We start from the raw sequence: 9807 nt of genomic DNA on the forward strand, positions 1-9807 counted from the left end.
AATAAAACCAGACCCTCTGATTCACCCCCTGCTTAACCATCTTGTCGTTCTCCTTCTATTGCAGTCCTGACTGCTTATGGCCACTGCCTCCTCTGCTAGCGATGGCATCAGCTTAGCTTTTCTGTCTTTCAGCCTTCCTTCCAGAAAGCCCTGCAGCCATCATGAGAAGAGACCTATGAAGAAGTTGAACTTGCAGGGAGAAGCGTGAGGATGTCATTGCTCTTCACTCTGGTAGATGTTTCTAGATGTGTCTAGATGTTTTATTCCCTTCCTCTTCCTCCCTTCTCTCCCCACAAATTACATTGCATCTGGATGTCTAAATCCTGCTCACAGCTGTGCCAACGCCTTTGCCCACTCCCTCCATCTGCCTGTTTGTTTTTCTTGGTGTTTAGTTTGCAGTCTGCTATTTTCCATAAGCAAAATTAGCCTTTCATGTCTTCCCCATTATGTCGGCTTCTTCTGGATATTGTAAACGGCAGCATCTGTAGTGCTTCTCTTCTAACTGTGCTTCCAGCCTTCTACTTGGAAGGGTGAGCCGACGAAAGGCACAGCACCTCACAGCCTCTCGCTTAGCTGACCTCGTGGGGGATTCCTCACGGAATCTCTAAGCCTGTGTGGATGTTTGGCTGAGCCCAGCCAGCCAGCTTGCTACTATAATGTACAAACTTCTGCTGTGCAGGGATGATTATAACACAGATGGAGTGAAGTTTCTGGGCACGTTTTTGCACAGAAGTGACTCATCAGGACTGTAGAAGCATGGTTGTCTAAGGAGATGCGTATCTCTAGTCTTGTCGTTCAATTGATGCTCACATCGTCGCCTATTTTTAGACTAATGCGGACAGATGAATTGGAGGAAGAAGAATGTGACTGGTGTGAAAGAAAGGAAATCTGGGTTTGAGGCCTAATTAAAGACACTCGCTGCCGATCGACGAGAGAAGTTCACTCAACATGAGTTGGGCCTTAATTTCCGCATCAGTTAAAGCAGCAGCTACATGACTGATGCATGCATAGGTCTTAAATAACCAATCTAATGACCATTGTACCAATACCGTACTAAGAGTTGAGGAAATAGATGCAAATTGAATATGGGTCTGTTGTGAAGGAACTCATAATTAAATTCTATCCTGGAAAACAGAAATGAGGATAGAGATGTGTCCTTATAGGGAATCTTGAGCAGAAGAGTAGAAAGAGTCTGTGCTGCTTATTCAATCAACTATTTCAGAGACTTTCCCAAAGACTTTCTCAAAAAGCCAGATAATTAATATATCACAATTGAGGTTTCAACCCTCCTCTGTCTGAGGTTGGTAATGAAACCACAAATATCAGGCAAATCAGTGATTGGGCTGTGATCAATAAATCTGATCTTACAATAATAGATGGAATCTGGACTCCAGTTTGGAAACACGCTTGCAAACAGGCAGAGGGAAAAACATGGCTGTAGGAAGGAAACCAAAAATTTCCAGCAAAGCTACCTAGTTTGCTCTGAACTGAAGAACTTCTCTCTTTAAACTACGAATGGATTGTCTATGGTGTCCAGCATCCTAATCTACTCACGCAAAATCCAATACCTGTGGGTTTTCAGCCCATTCCTTCTGCTTTCAGAGGCTTCACATTCAGTGTTTAGCATTTTGTTAGGTAATGTTTCTTTTTCCTTCTTCCTCTCTCTCTGTCTCTCTCTGTCTCTGTCTCTCTCTCTCATTTCCTCTCTCTCCCTTTGTCCTTCTCTTTATCCTTTAAGTTGGAAAAATTAAGCCAACATGGTGACCTCTTCAAGTTCATAGACCCACCTAGTTACCAGGCCAACAAACATGAACTCTGTATCTATATCACTACTTTATTCCACTCTCCAGAGCCCATAATCTTTGCTACATTTCATTCAAGTCAAGCTAAAATTGACTTTGTAATTATGCTAGAGGTGTAAATTTAACTTTTGGCCCAACGTTTTCTCGGACATTTTATTATGCCATGGCATTAGTCAGATTATATGTGAATAATGACTAGATAATGTCGTCACTATATAAATGAAGAAAATGTTTATATTTAAGATTAGATGTTACTAAATTTAATCCTTGCATTACAATAAAGCTTAATAGGATGTTTCACCTTCTTGACTTGAAGTGTGCTATTTTCCTACTTAGGAAAGCTTTTTATTCTCTATTTTTAGTAATTCATTCTTCTAAAGTTTCCTTTTCTGTATCACCCCCTCGTTATCTTTTCTTTATGACATAACCAGCAGAGTTAATTCCCTCTCCTTCTGTGCTCTCATGATGACTTATTCTTCAGGGTAACACTTAGCAATGTGGTCTTTCTAATCCACAAGTAGGGGGCTCTTGAAAGGCAAAATCTATGACTCACTAAAGCCACTCTGCCCAACATGTAGCCAGGTGGTTGATGCACAAGAGACACACCTCATACATGTTCACTGAATTGAATGCATACAACACTAGCATAGAAGTGATTACAAGCACGAATCATATACTCCTTCATGGGAAGTATACAGTGGGGCCACAGGAAGAAAAACAGGGGGGTTGAACTTACCAGTCTGTCAAGTCACATGGCATCGAGCCCAGATCTCACAAGGCTTTGGCAATACCAATATATCTGTCTTTAAGAGTCAGAATTTAGGGGGCCTAGACAGGATGTAAATTGTTTTCAAGCAGCCTGGGAAAGAGCTAAAAGAGCATCAGGCAAATGGAAGTGGTCTATTTCATTTTTGATTCTTCGACCTTTCAAAACCAAGGTCAACTTTGATAAATGTCACAAAGATAGAGTCCAGAAATCCAAGAATTCATCCTTGGCCATCCCTGAAGACAGCCCACCAAAGCTGTCTCATCCTGTGGGTCGTGAGCCTTTTCTCATATTCTAACATGTACTTACTTAAGACACATGAAGCGAGACTTAGCTCCAGGCCGCAGTAAGACATCATGAGCTGTTCTGTTTCTCAGTCTTGAGAGAAAGCCCAGACTTACAAAGGGCCAGCCACATTCTCCATCTGCATCAGGAGCTCCTTGGAGAAGTCCAAGTATACTGTGTCTGTCTTGAACCTTGACAGGTGGTAACAAACAGCTGAAAAGGCCACATTTGTGACATTTCAGAAATGTAGAGTCCAGATGGGGAATTAAACATATCTGAGCAATTCTAATTCAGTTGGTAAAGGTTGTGGGCATGCATAGAAAAGTAGTACCTCACTTTGGGCTGGGAAGGGGGATGACTAAAATACTTACGACTTGTTCAGTGGGATTAATAACATTTTGGGAGCAGTCCCTTCAACATACGAGGGAACCACACACCCCATGATGCAGTCAAAGGGCAAGCACCCGATGAGACACATCTGGGACAGTTACAAGGATGACCCTCCAACACGGAGAGCTCAGGCCGATTAGAAAGAAATCAAAGGAGGCATAGTCTCTATTCTGCCAGGCCATGTGTGTTCAAGCCAGCGTCTAGTACATGTCTGGATGACCTAGGAGAGCGGTTATCCAAAGCATTTCCTCGGAAGGCTGATTCTGAAAGTCCTCAGATAGAACCCGAGCTTCTCCATTTTTCTCAGACTCCACATTTTAGATCCCTTTTGTCCATCAGCACTATGGGCAGGAAAGATCCACTGCCAGTCATCTCCCAAATCCCAGGCCATTCCTCCCACACCCAATCTGAGAAGAGCTGCTTAAGACAATGGCTTCCACATACCCTCACATTTAATTCACCAAAAGGACTTGTTCAAACACACGTATCTGGACCACACACATTAGATATTATGAGTGATCTTGTCTTGGAGGGACCTAGCACGTGGCCAGTGGTAGTTCTGATATAGAAGTGCATTGGGAAGCCATAGTAACAGAATAGAGGGCTGGAAACAACACCCAAGTTGAGATAGAGTCCGGAGACCTAACATCTCACTCTGTCCTCATGCGTCAAGAAGTTTATCTACAAACACTGAACATGACTCTGGAAACCCAACCTGTCTTTTATCACTGGAAGCTTTACTGGGTTTAATTTTCTACCAGTTCAGTTCAGCCAAAGGGCTGTCATGGCAGAAGAGCAGAGACAGTAACCATCTCACCTTTATGGTATGTCTTTAAGAATTCACCAATGAAAGAGACTTCCTGTCATGTTTGCTTTACCATGTGAATGCTTGGGTCACAAAGGCAGAGCCTGCAAAGAATCTAGAATGCCTTTATAGCTCAATGAACCATCCCTTATGTACAGGGCAATCAGGAAGCTAATGACACCAGAAGGGTGAGCAGGTAGAAAAGGAAGCAAGACTACAGGTAGAAAAGGAAGCAAGACTACCACTACAGAAGAAGTTTGTTTGCAGTGGTATACATGCCTATGGTCCTGACAGAAAGGGGGGAATAAAGTGGGTGGATGCCCACCTGGAAGTAAGACCACCCTCTACGAGTATTTCTATTGGCTAATAGAAAACAGGGCTGAGAGTATGGCTCAAGTGGGAGAGGATCTGCCTGGCATGAATAAAACCCTGAATTCAAACTTCAGAATAGCAATCAAAATCAATTTATTTATTAAGGACAAGGAATTAAAGGAATCTATTGTCCAGTTTCCTTGGATGACATCACACTTGTTCCTTTCACCCATGAAATGATCTCTTGCTCAATCCTCAACCCATGAAAAGGGTCTTGGAAAAGGGAGAGACTTGGGAAAACAAACAACAAACAAACAAACCAATACCAACAGTGTGAAAAAGCATTTTGAGCATTCATAAATTGCTAGGGGGAATTTTTTTATTATTTTTAAATGCATTGCAAAGAAACATAAGTTTTTGGGAGACTGTTTTATGGTCTCTTTTTATTAATAAGTAGCTAATGCTGTGAGTAACAGAATGATTATATAAAATGAATATATTTAAGATAACTACATACTCATTTCCTGGCCTTTTTATTTCATATGAAGTGCATACATTTTCTTTAGAAATGAAATTTGTGCTTTGGAAAAGGCAACTGAATAGCCAAAGTTGTAATTTGATAAAGCCACAAAAGGTCCTTATAAAGAAATCTCACTTGAATACACACTGCAAAGAAATTAATAGTCTTGGTTCAAACATCTCTTTAATCCATCTCCTGAGCCTTTTCTGAGGAATGGAAGAATGCAGTTGTCAAGCTGGCTTAGGAGCAGGACAGTGTTGAGCAACACGCTGCTGGCAGGAGCCCCTGGCAGTGTGTTCTGGGGTACCTCAGCAGCCTTCAGGGAGCTGCCAGGCCAAGGACGTGTTGTGTATCATTATCAATTTGCACTCCGATTTCCTAACAGTTCAAGAGGCCCTTTGACAAAAGCCTCCATTTAAATCTAATAATAACTCTGGATTTTTGCGGAATGTCTCACAACCTGGGAACAGGCCCAATTGCTAAACATTCTTACACTGCATGAGATTCTTTCACTGAGTCCAAAGGGGGATGCAGAAAATGGGGACTGATTGGGGAGAATGCCCTCCCTGTTAAAAGTCCCTTTCAAATGAATCTTTTCCTGCCATTTATGAGCCCACCTGAACGATTGCAGTAATTGTGGGTCACATCAGGGCTGTTTAGGGATTATAACAGCTAAAATTCAATAGCTTCTGGTTCCTTACTGCAGCATATAATTAGAATATCTAATGGGCTGGATTGACCTAACTCCCCCTACTTAGTCACAGAACATCTAGTCATTTCCAAAAGTTGCGGTATCCATTTAAACTTTCCAACCTCTTGAGTGGCATATTCCATGCCAGGTAATTCTTCTCCATTAGAATGTTCTTCAGTAATTTCTATTAATTTTTTGATCCACAGAAATACATACGAATTCCTCAGCACCCCCCCCAACACACACACACACACACACACACACACACACACACACTTTGTCTCTCCCAAATTCTCTGTCTCTGTCTCTCTCTGTCTCTCTCTGTCTCTGTCTCTCTCTGTCTCCCTCTCTCTCTCTCTCTCTCTCTCTCTCTCTCTCTCTCTCTCTCTCTCTCTCTCTCTCTCTCTCATTCTCACTCTCTAGCTCTTTCCTCCACCTATGCCTTCTCCTATGCTATGTGCTGTTTGCTTCCATCACCATGTATGATGTCACTGCAGACTCAAAGCACCCTGAATAAGAACCTCTGGACTAAAACCTCAGAAAGTATAAGCCAAAAATAAACTTTCCTCCTTAAGTGGATATCTTCAGCATTTTGTAGAGGCAACATGCCACTTATCATATAATTTATTTCTTTAATTTTAACTGTAATTATTTTTATTAAAGATTTATTAATATTGATTTTTACATCATATTTCAAATGACATATTTAACAAACAAGTATTCAAGAAGGGAATGTCTATATACAATTACTGGCACTTATATTTTAGAACATAATTGAAATTAGGCTGAGGGTTTGTATGTCATAGATACATATTAATCTATGTATTAAAACATTATGTCTATAGAGTCACTATTTTTGGGGGGTGTCATGGGACTTGAAATTGGCCTGAGCACTATCCCTGAGGTCTTTAGCTCAAGGCTACCGCCATACCCTTGAGCCAAACCCCTCTTTCCATTTTCTAGAGATGTTGTTCCTTTGGTCTTGACTTGTCTCACTCAACATGATTCGCTCTAGATTCATCCACTTCCCTGCGAATGCCATTATTTTATCTTGTCTGTTGGCTATGTAGAATTCCATTGTGTGTGTGTGTGTGTGTGTGTGTGTGTGTGTGTGTGTGTGTGTGTGTATATATATATATATATATATATATATATCACATTTTTTGTATCCATTCATCTGCAGTAGGGCATCTGGATTGTTTCCATCCCCTGACTATTGTGAATAGTGCAGAGATGAACATAGCTGAGTAGGTGTCCTTATCACATCCTGGGTTATGATGTTCAGGGTAGATGCCCAGGAGTGGTATGGCGGGATCGTAGGGTAGGTCTATTTTCAATTCTTTAGGAAACCTCCACACTGCTTTCCAGAGTGGCTGAACTTGCTTACCATCCCACCAGCAGTGCAGCAGGGTTTCTTTTTCTCCACAACCCCGCCAGCATCTATCATTGTCTGAGTTCAAAATCTTGGCCATTCTTATTGTGGTAAGGTGGTATTTCCTTTATGATCATGGATGATGAACATTTTTTCATATGCTTTTCTTGCATTTTAACCTCTTCTTTTGATGTGTCTTTTAGTTCCCTTGCCCATTTTAAAAATGCAATTTATAGTCTATTGGAATATTCAATCCTTTCCAGTAATATAACTGACCACATGAACTGGATACCAGGTTGACAGTGATTTTATACCCCTTGGACTTTGCAAGTGGTACTAGAATACCTTAAAAATAATCTTCCCAAGCTTACTCACCCACTATCTTTCTGGATATTTTTACAGATACAATAATTTGACCCAAAGTCTAGTAGCCAACCAATTGTTTTAGTAAGCAGAATCACAAGCCATTTGAATGTTCCTCCTTACAATGAGTTGATTACGTATTTCTTGAATGTTCTCTTTGATTCCATTTTTATGCCCCTACCCACCCTTAGAAAAGAACAAGAAATGTATAGCCTCTTCTACATCATCCCTCCTGAGAAGTGATTCCAGCCTTACCGTCTTCTGAGCTTTTAAAATGCCCTCTACACTACTGTGAATATATATTCCTATCAGGGAAACATGGGCTTTAGGACCCTGCCTCCTTGGCTTACATTTTCCACATGAGCTGGGTGAGTCGTGGATGTAGACGAGAGCCACCCAGCTTCTTTCTACACAGACTTTAGAGATCTTTAAAAATGTGACTTCTCAATGGTAGTCATTTCAATTTAACTATCCCTCTTCTGAGAATAAATCCTAAAGAAATCATCAAAACACCTGGAAAAAGCTTTGTATATCTAAGTAATCAAAGGACAATCTGTAATAATCAACTGTCAGAAATGGTACAAATGACCAAAATGTGGCTATCATTAGCCCACAGATTATGATAATAATGAAAAAATTATAAAGTGATTTAGCATACAACTAATAAACTAAACTTATTGACTTATAAAATGACACAAGAGCAAAGTGAGTATATTTAGGAAGGAAAGGCACATTGAGGAAAAATAGGAAAGTCCAATATTTACCTAAGAACTGAGACAACTTATTGATTTTGTCTTTGATACTTAAGGGAAAAAATGCTGCTTAAGATGGTTAAAAGATACGTGTTCCGTTAAAAAAGAATTTAGGCCAGGAGTTTGGCCTAGTGGTCGAGTGCTTGCCTAGCATTCACAAAGACCCTGGTTCGATTCCTCGGCACCACATACATAAAAAAAAGCTGGAAGTGGTGTTGTGACAAGGGTAAAGCTTTAGCCTTGAGAAAAGTTCAAGGACAGTGCTCAGGCCCTGAGTTCAAGCCCCACAACTGGCAAAAATAAAAATAAAAAAGAATCTAGAAAACTTTATTCCTCAAAGAATGAAACCAGAGGCTAGAGAATGCCTTAACCCCTCTCCAGTTAAATAAATGTATAAAGGTTATAATTTTCACTTCTTTTAGTGAAAGTCATAAATTTGGCAAACAAAGCCTATATGCACCTAAGCCTGCACCTTGCCACTTGAAATATCAAAGAATGAGTTGATAGTGTAATCTTGTAAACTCAGCCTTGGCTTACCATTGCATAATGCATGGATTCCTCTAGGCAGGCACCATTTACTTAGCAGACTAAATCTGCACTGACAGTTTACATCTTATCCTAATGATCTGTTTAATTAACCATTCTCATTAGAGGTCTGTGGCTACATTAAAAAAGAGGTTCTTCAAAATACTGAGCACAAGTCTTACACTCAGAGTTCTGTAGTATTTCATATTGTGAAGATGACTGACTATCTTGCAGCCAAGATGTAAACACCAGTCATAACTGAAGGTAACAATTCATAATACTGCTCCTGCAAACTTAAATCCACAGGCCTGTTGGTATTGGGGTGAATTGTGCCAGAAAAACAACAATTGTTTTATTTCTAAGTCCGTGTTGTCCTTTAATATATGAAAGTTGACTAAATTCTATTTACTTGGAGATAATATGATTTGTTGCCTCATATATAGGTTATGAGTAATTTTTTTTCTTTTACCAATACCTGAAAGTAGAATTGCTTCCTTCTTTGAACAAAAATGAGCATTTTACAGGGAGCTACAACCACAGTGGCAAAGCTTGTAAATGTTTACCAAGAGTAATCACCAGCTTTAGGAGTTAGTGATGTAGCTCAGTAATAGAGTTCTCATCTAGAATGTAGAAGACCATGTGGTGCACGCCCATAGAAAAATGATGATGATGATGATGATGATGATGATGATGATGATGATGATGATATCTTGGCATTATTGGCAGCTATCTGGCATAGTTAGAAGTGAGAATTCAAAATTGTTTAAGTCAAAATCTTACTAGCATCCTGACAAGGGAAGATGAATGATTGAAAGAGAAACGTACATGGCCAAATTATCCTGAAAAGACCTATGAGAACAGAGTGAGTTGTCTCCTGTCTGGGTGGGATAGAAACTGTAATGAATTGCACTGGGTACGTTATCCATTCATTTGGTTCCTTACTAAACAATGAACTTATTCATTAAATTATTAGATAATAATATACTACTTAGTCATTTCATTTTCTTAATCACTATTCACTAGTTTACTGGCACACTAACTTCATCACCCATTCAATTATTAGGTATTTTCTCCCAATGAATGATCCATTCTCTATAGATGCATACCCAACACTTAAGGCATTTGCTAGCTACTCACCGTAATAAAATGAGAAAGGCAAGTGTCTACTGGTACACAGTCTATATTAAAGGCTAGGAAAGGCAGGTTTGATAAATTCTTCTTTAG

The sequence above is a fragment of the Megascapheus bottae genome, chromosome 7 (assembly GCF_031878675.1).
Source record: "Megascapheus bottae isolate mThoBot1 chromosome 7, mThoBot2.hap1, whole genome shotgun sequence".
Lineage (NCBI taxonomy): Eukaryota > Metazoa > Chordata > Mammalia > Rodentia > Geomyidae > Megascapheus > Megascapheus bottae.